The following is a 13,301-nucleotide window of genomic DNA, read 5'->3' as shown; positions in this document are numbered from 1 at the left end:
GCACACTGAGACAGGTAGGAGGGGTGGAGGTGCTGAAGGGGCTGGTCCAGTACCCATGTGGGCTGTTTTTATTAATCGGGAGGGAGATGGTCTCTGTGGAGGCCGCCTGGGAGGAGCAAGGGGCCCCAGCCCCACACCAGACCCCCAGCCCAGGATTCCAGAGCTGGGAAGAGAAGTCCCTGAAACTTTGGGCTGTAAAAACCAGCAGGGATTGTGGCTGAGTGACACAGAGGCTGCTTGAGATGCAGCTGTTCCTTTTAAAGGGCCAGCGCACCACACCTCTGAGCTCCAGCACCAGGAGGCTCTGGGGAACCCAGACACATAGAGAGAGGAACTGGACTGTCTGACATCAGGGCAAGAACTCAGAGGTGGCTTCCTCCCAGACAGGGGTGCTCACAAGGGTCATTGTTCCTATGCTAGGACCTCCCCCATTGCAGAGCTGACTGGCAGCCATACTTGAGTTTCCATCAGTGTGGCTCACAGTGTTTACTCCACCTTGAGGATTCCCTGAGACCCTACTCCAGAGGTTCTCAACCTGAGGGTCGCGACCCCTTTGGCGGTCGAATGACCCTTTCACAGGGGTCGCCTGTGTATCAGATATTTACATTATGATTCATAACAGTAGCAACATTACAGTTATGAAGTAGCAATAAAAATAATTTTATGGTTGGGTCACAACATGAGGAACTGTATTTAAAGGACCAGAAAGTTGAGAACCACTGCCCTACTCCATCCAATCTGCAGCCGCACCCAAGGTGTTTGCAGCAGCTTTTCTATATGAATTGCCTGTCCTGGCTCAGGCTTCAGACTTTACTAAAATCTCTCAAACAAGCTGCAGCTGGTGACAGCATGCCCAAACCTATCAATAAAAAGCCCAAGACCAGGTATTAGCACCAGCCTGCCTTGCTTCACAGCTGGGCCTTACCTCTTGCACAGCAGCTCTTCCACTGTAGTCAGAGCTGGTCCTCACAGCCAATTGGCCTGGAGGTCAATTCCTCCCAGTGACGCCAACAGCAATCAAGACTCAACTACAAGACTATGCACACAGCTCACAAAGGGGTACACCTAGAGTGCCAAGCTCAGGTGACTGGGGATCCTGAGCCACTGGGCCCTACTATACAAGGCCATTCTACCAATTCCAGGAGACATAGTAGCTCTACCCAATGCATAAAAACAAACACAGGGAAGCAGCCAAAATGTGGAGACAAAGAAACATGTCACAAATGAAAGCAAGCCAACTACTGGATACAGAGTTCAAAACCATGGTTATAAGATTACTCAAAGATCTTGATGAGACTTTCAAGGATCTTGGTGAGAATGTCAAAGACATGAAAAAGGTTCAGTTAGAAATTAAGCATACTCTGACTAAAATAAAGAGCAATTTACAGGTATTCAACAGTAAAGGATTCTGAGAATCAAATCAACCATATGGAATATGAGGAAGCAAAAAACATCCAATCAGAAGAGCAAAAAGAAAAAAAGAATCCAAAAATATGAAGATAATGTAAGGAGCCTCTGGGACAACTTCAAGTGTACCAATATTCGCATTATGGGGGGTGACAGAAGGGGGAGGGAGCAAGATGTTGAAACCTATTTGAAGAAATGACAGAAAACTTCCCCTACCTGATGAAAGAAATAGACTTACATGTCCAGGAAGCCCAGAGAGCCCCAAACAAGAGAAACCCAAAGAGGCCTACAACAAGACACATCACAATTAAAATGTGAAGAGTTAAAGACAAAGAAAGAATCTTAAAAGCAACATGAGAAAAGCAGTTAGTTACCTACAAGGAAGCGCCCATATGACTGTCAGCTGATTTCTCAAAAGAAACTTTGTAGGCCAGAAGGGAGTGGTAAGAAATATACAAAGTGATGAAAAGCAAGGACCTATAACCAAGATTACTCTACCCAGCAAAGGTCTCATTAAAACTGAGGGTCAGATAAAGAGCTTCACAAATAAGAAAAAGCTAAAGGAGTTCATCACCACCAAACCAGTATTATATGAAATGTTGAAGGGTATTAGAAGAAGAAGACGGAGACGGAGACGGAGACAGAGACGGAGACGGAGGAGAAGAAGACGGAGGAGAAGAAGACGGAGGAGAAGGAGACGGAGGAGAAGGAGACGGAGGAGGAGGAGGAGGAGGAGGAGAAGAAGGAGGGATAAAAAATATGAACAAGAAAATGGCAACAAATACATATCTATCAACATTCAAATATAAAAATCAAAATAAACCAATAAAAAGATCTCATGAACAAGATGGTTAATAAAACCGAATCAGAGGCATGGAAGCATGGAACAGACTGACTAATCTCAAAGGGAAGGGGGAGGGGGGGCAAAAAGAGATTAACCGAAGATCTTACCTATGGACACAGGCAGTAGGGTGGCATGGGGCAGGAACTGAGTGGAGGGGAACAATGGGGGGGAAAATGGGGACACCTGTAATACTCTCAACAATAAAGATTATTTTTTAAAAAGAAATTAAAAGTGATGTCAGAGGAATGGCGGCATAAAGGTGCATCTATCCTCTCCCCCTAACATTGCAACAAAATAACCACCTATAATTCAACAAAGAAGTCCCTGCTCAACACCAGTGCAGGCCTGGAGACCTGTACAATGGAAAAACTAAGGTGGCCTCCTTGGAATACGTGGAAAGATGAGAAGAAAGGTAAGCTCAACACGGCTACAGTGGAGCAACATATCTGCAGCACAGCTGGGAACTGGCAGCAGCAGTTATGGGCACTTTCCTCAGCCAGTTGGGACAAACAGAGAGCTAACCCAGTGAGTGGCTAGCTGTTGAAGTTGCCATTGGAGTAGTGGCATTGTGTGGTTGCGCACACAAACAGTGAGAGAGTGTCTGAACCATGGGAACACCTTTTGAATGGGGTCTGAGTTGCATGTGTGAGCTGCGAGTCAGCAGACAGCCTCACTACAGAGTTGTTCCCCATGGCTGGGCCTGGCTGTGGGGCTTTCAGGCAAAGAAAGTAGATCACAGAGCCTGCCACTGATAGACTCCCAAATCTCACTTCCCATTGCCCTTAGAGTTGTTTCCAGGAGTGTATTATCTGTAGGCCAATATCTGTTGCAGAAGAAAGTTTCCCTCTGTAACTGAACCCCAGGAGGCATGCTTGGGCTGAACCCGTGGAGATCAGGGGGCGCCAGTACTGTGAGGAAAAAAACAAACCTCACTCCTAAGCAGCAAAGGTGGTACAGCCCTAAGGAAACCACAGAGGCACAAAACTGTGAGGCCACAGAGGATAAAAATCTTGCAATTCAGCGCCATCTACTGGAGCAGAGTAGAAAGACCTCCTCAGAGATAAATGGGAAAACAAAGGAGAACAGTGAACACCATAAACAACCACAAAAACAACGATGACCAGAAAGAAAATGAAAAATCCCCAAGAAACAGGCTGGAGCACATGGAATTATACGAGTTCAATGACAGACATTTCATAATTGCAGTTCTGAAAATACTCAATGAGATGTGAGAAAATACTGACAGGCAATTTAGCACACTCAGAAAACAAATCAATGAACAAAATGAGTATTTCTCCAAAGAAATTGAAATTTTAAAAAAGTATCAAGCAGAAATCCTGGAAATGAAGCAGGCAATTAAAGAAATTAAGAGTGCGCTGATGAACACAGAAAACAGAACATTCCCAGAAGCTGAAGAATTTGACCACTAGAAAACCTCCATTGCAGGAAATATTCAAGGGAGTTATTCTACCTGAAACAAAGAACATAAGGTCATAACACTACCAGTAGGATTGCCAAAACTCGCAGCATAAACAGGAATAATTTGTGACAATAAAAACATATAAAGGCCCTGACCGGTTTGGCTCAGTGGAACTTTTTGACTCGAGGGCCACAATGGGTTCTTAAACTGGACCGGAGGGCCGGAACAAAAGCATGGATGGAGTGTTTGTGTGAACTAATATAAATTCAAAGTAAACATCATTACATAAAAGGGTACGGTCTTTTTTTTTTTTTAGTTTTATTCATTTCAAACGGGCCGGATCCAGCCCGCGGGCCGTAGTTTGCCCATGGCTGGGATAGAGCGTCGGCCTGTGGACTGAAGGGTCCCAGGTTCGATTCCAGTCAAGGGCATGTACCTTGGTTGCGGGCACATCCCCAGTAGGGGGTGTGCAGGAGGCAGCTGATCGATGTTTCTGACTATCTGTCCCTCTCCCTTCCTCTCTGTAGAAAATCAATAAAATATATCTACACTATTAAAAGAGAAACATGCAAATTGGTGTCACTCCGCTACCCTTCCCATTGGCTAATCAAGGCGATATGCAAATTAACTGCCAGCCAAGATGGCGGCCAGCAGCCAGGCAACTTGAAGCGAACATGAGGCTTGCTTGCTTCAGTGACTGAGGACTCCAACGTTCCCCGCCTGCTGCTGCCAGCCTCTGAGCTTGCAGTTTGAAACACTGTTAAAAATATAGAAGCTAAGCAAAACCCCAGAAACCTGCTTTCAGCCAGCCCGGATCTCAGAGCTGGAGTTGAAACAGTGTTTCAATTATAGAACCCAAACAAACCAGACACCTGCTTTCAGCAGCCGAAGCCTAAGAGCTGAAACCAAGCCTCAGAGCTAAAGCTGGCCCAGAATAAAAAAACGAAAAGAAAAAAGGAGCGGTTGGGAGCTTCAGTCACCCGCCAGCCTGAACACAGCCCTCAGCCCCTCACCCAGACTGGCCAGGCACCCCAGTGGGGACCCCCACCCTGATCCAGGACACCCTTCAGGGCAAACCAGCCGGCCCCCACCCGTGCACCAGGCCTCTATCCTATATAGTAAAAGGGTAATATGCCTCCCAGCACCGGGATCAGCGGAGCCTCGAGGGCCTCCCGGCACCGGGATCAGTGTGACAGGGGGCAGCGCCCAAACCCCCTGATCGCCCTGCGGCTCTGTGTGTGACAGGGGGCGGGGCCACAACCTCGTATCCGCCCTGCTCTGTTCGTGACAGGGGAAGGCGCCCCAACCCCCTGATCAGCCCTGCTCTGTGCCTGTTAGGGGGGAGCTCCCCAACCCCCTGATCACCCTGCAGTTCTGTGTGTGACAGGGGGCAGTGCCCCAACTCACCTATCGGCCCTACTCTGTGAGTGACAGGGGGGAGCTCCTCAACCCCATGATGGGCCCTGCTCTGTGCATGACAGGGGGGAGCTCCCCAACCCCCTGATGGGCCCTGCTCTGTGCGTGACAAGGGGGAGCTCCCCAACCCCCTGATGGGCCCTGCTCTGTGCATCACAGCGGGTGGCGCCGCAACCTCCCCATCAACCCTGCCTTGAGTGTGACAGGGGTCGGTGCCCCAACCCCCCAATCGGCCCTACCCTGAGCGTGACTGAGGGTGGCATCCCAACCTCCCGATCCGCCCTGCTCTGTGCATGACACGGGGCGGCACCCCAACTCCCCAATCAGCCCTGCTCTGAGTCCGACCAGGGGCTGCACCTAGGGATTGGGCCTGCCCTCTGCCACCCGGGAGCAGGCCTAAGCCAGCAGGTCGTTATCTCCCAAGGGGTCCCAGACTGCGAGAGGGCACAGGCTGGGCTGAGGGACCCCACCCCCCCGAGTGCACAAATTTTTGTGCACCGGGCCTCTAGTTAATAAATAAATAAATAAATAAATAAATAAATAAATAAATAAAAGAAAAAGAAAAAAATTTTAAAAAAACATATAAGGGGAGAAAATGGACTGTCTGGCATCAGGGCAGGAACGTGGAGGCAGATTTCTTCCAGATGGAGGTGCTCTCAGCAGTCATTGTTCCTGTGCAGGGACCTCCCTGGTGCAGGGCTGACTGGCAGCCATTGCTGTTTGCTCCACCATGTAATTCCCCTGAGACCCCGCCCCACCCACTTTAAAACCCCACCCAAGCTGTGTGAAGCGGCTTTTGCATATGAATGGCCTGTCCTCTCTCAGCCTAAAACCTGTCAAAGGAGCTGCAGCTGGGTCAGGGAGCCCCAAAGCTTCACAGCTGGGCCCCAATACAAAGAGGAGGAATCTGCAGATCTCCCTGTAGCTCCTGCTGGGTGGCCCCAGACAGTGGCTGACTTTGCACCTCCTGGGAGTTCCAAGAGCCAGTGTACCCAGTGGTCAGTGTGACACCATGTCACTTCATATCCATAAGTGACACACTCAAGGGGCAGACGCAGGGAGCACCAAAGCCCCACTGAAGCAAGTCCTGCCCCATAAAGGTGTCTCCTGCACAGCTGCTCTTCCATTGTAGACACAGCTGGTCCTCACAGCCTGGAGGTCAATTCCTCCCAGTGATACCAACAGAAATCAAGGCTCAACTACAAGAAGACTGTGCACACAGCCCACAAAGGAGTGTACCAACTGTGTCCACCTCAGGTGATTGGGGAGGCTGAGCAACTGGGCCCTATAGGACACCTACTACATAAGGCCACTCTATCAACTCAAGGAGACTTAGCAGCTACCCAAAACATAGAAACAAACACAGAGAAGCAGCCAAAATGCAGAGACAAAGAAACATGTCACAAATGAAATATGTGGAAGCAAGCAAACTACTGGATATAGAGTTCAAAACCACAGTTGTAAGGTTACTCAAGAATCTTCTAGAAACCTCCAAGGAACTTAGTGAGACCTTCAAAGATTTTAGTGAGAATGCCAAAAAAATGAAAAAGGACCAGTCAGAAATTAAGCATACACTGACTGAAATAAAGAATATTATACAGAGATTCAACAGTAGACTAGAGGATTCCAAGAATCAAGTCAAATATTTGAAATATGAGGAAGCAAAAAACACCCAACCAGAAGAGCAAAAAGAAAAAAGAATCCAAAAATATAAGGATAGTGTAAGGAGCCACTGGGACAACTTCAAGCGTACCAAAATCCGAATTATAGGGGTGCCAGAAGAAAAGAGAGAGCAAGATAATGAAAACCTATTTGAAGAAATAATAACAGAAAACTTCCCCTACCTGGTGAAAGAAATAGACATACAAGTCCAGAAAGTGCAGAGAACCCCAAACAAGGGGAATCCAAAGAGGACCACACCAAGACACATCATAATTAAAATGCCAAGGACAAAGGACAAAGAGAGAATCTTAAAAGCAGCAAGAGAAAAACAGTTACCTACAAGGGAGTACCCATATGACTGTCAGCGGATTTCTCAACAGAAACTATGCAGGCCAGAAGGGAGTGGCAAGAAATATTCCAAGTGATGAATAGCAAGAACCTACAACCAAGAATACTCTACCCAGCAAAGCTATCAATTTAGAATTAAAGGTCAGATAAAGAGCTTCACAGACAAGAAAAAGCTAAAACAGTTTATTACCACCAAACCAGTATTATATGAAATGCTGAAGGGAGGAGGAGGAGGAGGAGGAGGAGGAGGAGGAGGAGGAGGAGGAGGAGGAGGAGGAGGAGGAGGAAGAGGAGGAGGAGAAGGAGGAGGAGGAGGAGGAGGAGGAGGAGGAGGAGGAGGAGGAGGAGGAGGAGGAGAAGGAGAAGAAGAAGAAGAAGAAGAAGAAGAAGAAGAAGAAGAAGAAGAAGAAGAAGAAGAAGAAGAAGAAGGTAAAGATAAAAAATTATGAACAACAAAGTGACAACAAATACATATTTATCAACATTTTTTGAATCTAAAAATCAAATGACTAAAAAATCTGATGAACAGAATAAACCAGTGAATGTAATAGAATCAGGGGTATGGAAATGGAGCAGACTGACATTTCTCGGATGGAAGGAGGTGTGGGGGCATGCGGTTAGAGATTGGACAGAGATTTTATATGCATGTATGCAGTACTTATGGACACGGAGAGTGGGGTGGCGAGGGTCTGGGGTGGGGTGGGAACCGGGTGGAGGGGAGTTATGGGGGGCGGAAAGAGGAACATCTGTAATAACCTGGACAATAAAGATTTTTTAAAAAAACCTCAGCTGAAACGAACAACACTTCACTACTTCACTTTTTTATTTTTTATCTTTTACTTAAGAAAAAAAAGAGGAAAAATTTTTTTCTTTATTTCATTTATTTTTCATTAACCTTTTTTTTTGGATTAGTGTAATTCATTCTATTTTTTATTTTTAATCATTATTTTACTTTATCTCATTTTTTCCTTTTTGCCAACCTTTTCTTCCTCACTTCTCCCTTTCTCATCCTGTTTCTCTTCTCCTGTTCCTGCTTTAGTATTTCTCTTTCTTTTTACCCCTTGTTAAAAACTGATCTTATCTACTTTATTTACATGTTACTATTATAGTAATCTCTGTTGGCTTACTCATATATCTAATTTCTGCTCCCCTGATCCAAGTCCATGCACCCTTCTCTTTTCTCTTTCTTTGCTAGCCAATTTTTTAATGCTTTTGTTTTTCCCCTCTTCTTCTCCTAATTGCTTAATTTGTTTCACCCACCAAACTCAAGTCTACTTGCTCTCTATTCTCCTCTCCCAAAAATAGATGAATAGATAGATAGATAGAGAGATAGATAGAGAGATAGATAGGGAAATTTTTTTGTCTTTTTATTTTTACTTTTTTAATTGTTTTTTAGTTATCTTCTCATCAACTCATCCTCTTTCTACCACCTCTATAGTGAACTGTGGCCATTCCCCCATTCATTCAATTCCTTTGCCTTACTTTCTGGAAATAAGCTCTGTCTCTTCAGATTCAGTTCCCATCTTTTTTTCTGGGTGTTTGTTGTTTGCATTTTTTTTGTTAATTTGTTTGTTTTCTGGAGCTTTCTCCCCATATATGTATATTTTTTCCCTTCTTTTTTCTTTTCCCCCTTACCTTTTTTTCCTTTTCTCAATATCATTTTTGCGCTCTGTTCTCTCCCCTAATTCTCTTTCTTTGGTGTTCACTTTTATTGGGGTTATCGGCGTCATGAATACACTCATGTTTTTTCCCCTCTGTGTCGTGTCAAGTTGTATTTTGTGCCTTTTGGTCAACATAGTAGAGAGTGAGCCACATAACCAGACATCCCTTTGAGAGGAGCAAAAGTAGGGAGACAAAGAAATAGCCCCCATACAAAAGTAAGGAAAGAATCACCAAAAAAGGAAGTAAATGAAATGGAGGCAAGCAATTTGTCAGAGAAAAAATTCAGAGCAAAGGTCATAAGGACGCTGAAAAGGATGGAAGACAAATTCAGCAACGTGTAAGAATCAAGAGAAGCCCTAACTGGTTTGGCTCAGTGGATGGATCATTGGTCTGTGGACTGAAGGGTCCCAGGTTCGATTCCGATCAAGGGCATGTACCTTGGTTGTGGATACATCCCCAGTGGGGTGTGTGCAGGAGGCAGCTGATTGATGTTTCTCTCTCATCGATGTTTCTAACTCTCTAGCCTTCTCGCTTCCTCTCTGTAAAAAAATCAATATATTTTTTAAAAAAAGAATCAAGAGGAAATGAAGAAGAACCAAGAGGAAATGAAGAATGACATAGCTGCAATAAAGAACACAATGGAAAGTATCAACAGTAGACTAGAAGAAGCTGAGGAATGCATCAGTGAGCTAGAAGACGATGTAGGAAAAAAGAGCAGCAACTGGAAAAAAAACTTAAAAAGCAGGAGGAGAGCCTAAGGGAGCTTTGGAACAACACAAAACAAAACAACATCCGCATAATAGGGGTGCCAGAAGTAGAGGAAACTAAGCAAGGAATAGAACACCTGTTTGAAGAAATAATGATGGAAAACTTCCCTGATATTGGGAAGAAAAAACTCACACAAATTCAAGAAGCACACAGAGTCCCAAACAAGATGAACCCCAAAAGACTGACACCAAGACACATCATAATTAAATTGGCAAACACCAACGACAAAGTAAGAATCTTAAAAACTGCCAGAGAGAGACAGAAACTTACCTCTAAGGGATCTCCTATTAGACTATCAATTGATTTCTCAACAGAAACACATTGGGCCAGAAGGGAATGGAATGAAATATACAAAGTGATGCAAAGCAAAGGACTGAATTCAAGAATACTATACCCAGCAAGGCTATCATTTAAAATTGAAGGTGAAATAAGAAGCTTCACAGACAAAAAAGGGCTAAGGGAGTTCACTACCACCAAACCACCAATGCAAGAAATGCTAAAGGGACTGCTATAAAAAGAAGAAATAGGAAGTGAAGAAGGAACACAGGCATAAAGAATAAAAATGGAGAAAAACAAGTACCTATCAATAATAACCTTAACTGTAAGTAGATTAAATGCTCCAATCAAAAGACATAGGGTACCTGAATGGATAAGAAAACATGACCCATATATCTTCTGTCTACTGGAAACCCACCTCAGAACAAAGGACTCACACAGACTAACAGTGAAGGGATGGAAAAAAATTTTTCGGGCAAATGGAAATGAAAACAAAACTGGGGTAGCAATACTATCTGACAAAATAGATCTCAAAGTGAATGTCATAACAAGAGATAAGGAAGGCCACTTCACAATACTAAAGAGATCCATACAACAAGAGGATATAACTCTGGTAAACATAAATTCACCCAATAAAGGAGCACCTAAATACATAAAACACTTCTGGAAGGGGGAGAGAAAATGGCAGCAGAATAGACGGACGTGTCCCGAGCCTTATCCCAGAGCAGATAGAACAAGCAACTAATCAAACAACATCAACCCTGAATTGGCAAAGTAGACACAGCTGGTGAGACAATCCACAGCCAGGAAGGGCAGAGAATACCTGGAGAACGGTAAAATCAGAAATCTAGGCTGGAGAGAACTGCGAAACCTCCAAGCCCAGAGGGTCAGAGGGAAACCGCACATCACTGAGGCTGTGTCCCTTGGGACAGGCACAACATCTGACTGTGGAAAGGAAGTCTGCAGGACTGTTGGTGGCAGGGGATTCTAGATCTGGGTCCACAGTCACGAGAGACTGAGCCCAGAAGGGGCATTCTGGACAGCTGCCCAGACCACGCCATGCCAGGAGGAGAGGGGCTCACAGAGGCGCAGCTCTTTCCCCTCTTTGTGGTCTTTGCTTTTGTTCACTGAATAGAGGGATCATGCCTCAATATAATAAAAGCTTTATATGACAAACATACAGCCAACATCACACTCAATGGGCAAAAACTAAAACCATTTCCCTTAAGAACAGGAACAAGACAGCGATGCCCACTTTCACCACTCCTGTTTCACATATTACTGGAAATGCTAGCCACAGCAATCAGACAAGAAGAAGAAATAAAAGGCATTCAAATTGGAAAAGAAGGCCCTAACTGGTTTGGCTCAGTGGATTGAGCGTCGGCCTGTGGACTGAAAGGTCTCAGGTTCAATTCCGGTTAAGGGCACGTACCTTGGTTGCGGGCACATCCCCAGTGGGGAGTGTGCAGGATGCAGCTGATCGATGTTTCCCTCTCATCGATGTTTCTAACTCTCTATCCCTCTCCCTTCCTCTCTGTAAAAAAATCAATAAATTATTTTTAAAAAATTGGAAAAGAAGTAAAACTGTCATTATTCACAGATAACATGATATTGTACATAGAAAACCCTAGAGACTCCATCAAAAAACCAATAGACTTAATAAATGAATTCAGAATGTAGCAGGATACAAAATTAACGCCAAGAAATCTATGGTTTTTTTATACATCAATAATGAACTCATAGAAAGAGAAGCTAAAAAAAAATCCTATTTACCACTGCAACAAAAAATATTAAGATACCTAGGAATAAACTTTACTAAGGAGATAAAAGATCTGCACTTGGAAAACTACAGGACATTGAAAAAAGAGACAGAGGAAGACATAAACAGATGGAAGAACATACCGTGTTCATGGATTGGTGGTATCAACATCATTAAAATGTCCATACTACCCAAAGCAATCTATAAATTCAATGCACTTCCCATTAAAATACCAACAGCATATTTCACAGACCTAGAACGAACTCTCCAAAAATTCATCTGGAATGAAAAAAGAACCCGAATAGCTGCAGCGATCCTGAGAAAGAAGAACAAAGTAGGTGGGATCTCAATACCTGATATCAAGCTGTATTACAAAGCCACTGTCCTCAAAACTGCCTGGTACTGGCACAAAAAAAGACATATAGATCAATAGAATAGAATAGAGAATCCAGAAATCGACCCAAGCCATTTTATGTTCAATTAATATTTGACAAAGGAGGCAAGAGCATACAATGGAGACAAGACAGTCTCTTCAATAAATGGTGTTGGGAAAATTGGACAGATACATGCAAAAAAAAATGAAACTAGACCACCAACTTACACCATACACAAAAATAAACTCAAAATGGATAAAGGACTTAAATGTAAGATGGGAAACCAAAAAAATCCTAGAGGAATCCAAAGGCAACAAAATCTCAGACATATGCCAAAGCAATTTCTTCACCGATACAGCTCCTAGGGCACTGGAAACTAAAGAGAAAATAAACAAATGGGACTACATAAAAATAAAAAGCTTCTGCACAGCAAAAGAAACCATCAACAAAACATCAAGAAAGCCCACTGCATGGGAGAACATATTTGCCAATGCTATGTCAGATAAGGGTTTAATCTCCAACATTTACAGGGAACTCACACTACTTAACAAAAGGAAGATAAACAACCCAATCAAAAAATGGGCAAAGGATCTCAATAGACACTTTTCAAAAGAGGACATTCAGAAGGCCAAGAGACATATGAAAACATGCTCAAAGTCACTAATCATCAGAGAGATGAAAATCAAAACAATAATGAGGTATCATCTCACACCTGTCAGAATGGCTATCATCAACAAATCAACAAACGACAAGTGCTGGAGAGGATGTGGAGAAAAAGGAACACTCGTGCACTGCTGGTGGAAATGCAGACTGGTGCAGCCACTATGGAAGACAGTATGGAGTTTCCTCAAGTTAAAAATGGAACTCCCATTTGACCCAGTGATCCCACTTCTAGGAATATATCCCAAGAAATCAGAAACACCAATCAGAAAGGATATATGCACTCCTATGTTCATAGCAGCACAATTCACCATAGCTAAGATCTGGAAACAGCCCAAGTGCCCATCAGCAGATGAATGGATTAGAAAACTGTGGTACATCTACATGATGGAATACTATGCTGCTGTAAAAAAGAAGGAATTCTTACCATTTGCGACAGCATTGATGGAACTGGAGAGCATTATGCTAAGTGAAATAAGCCAGTCAATGAAAGAAAAATACCACATGATCTCACTCATTTATGGATAATAAAGACCATTATAAACTGATGAACAAAAATAGATACAGAGGCAGAGCAGCATCGAACAGACTGTCAAACTACAGCAGGAAGGCTGGGGAGGGTTGGGGGGTGGGGGGTGGGGGTATGAGATCAACCACAAGGACTGTATGCATTCATATAAGCATAACCAATTGACATTAGACACT

The 13,301-nt window shown here is 43.9% G+C and overlaps 1 protein-coding gene across 1 annotated transcript in view; it reads right to left on the bottom strand.

Annotated features, from left to right (window-relative positions):
* The window catches only part of BBS4 (Bardet-Biedl syndrome 4), a 74,991-nt gene that overhangs the window by 31,554 nt on the left and 30,136 nt on the right, over window positions 1–13,301 (bottom strand). The window lies entirely within an intron of this gene.

The sequence above is a fragment of the Myotis lucifugus genome, unplaced genomic scaffold (genome assembly GCF_000147115.1).
Source record: "Myotis lucifugus unplaced genomic scaffold, Myoluc2.0 scaffold_41, whole genome shotgun sequence".
NCBI classification, from domain to species: domain Eukaryota; kingdom Metazoa; phylum Chordata; class Mammalia; order Chiroptera; family Vespertilionidae; genus Myotis; species Myotis lucifugus.
The sequence above is the reverse complement of the archived record's forward strand: the minus strand, read 5'-3'. Positions and strand labels throughout refer to the sequence as shown.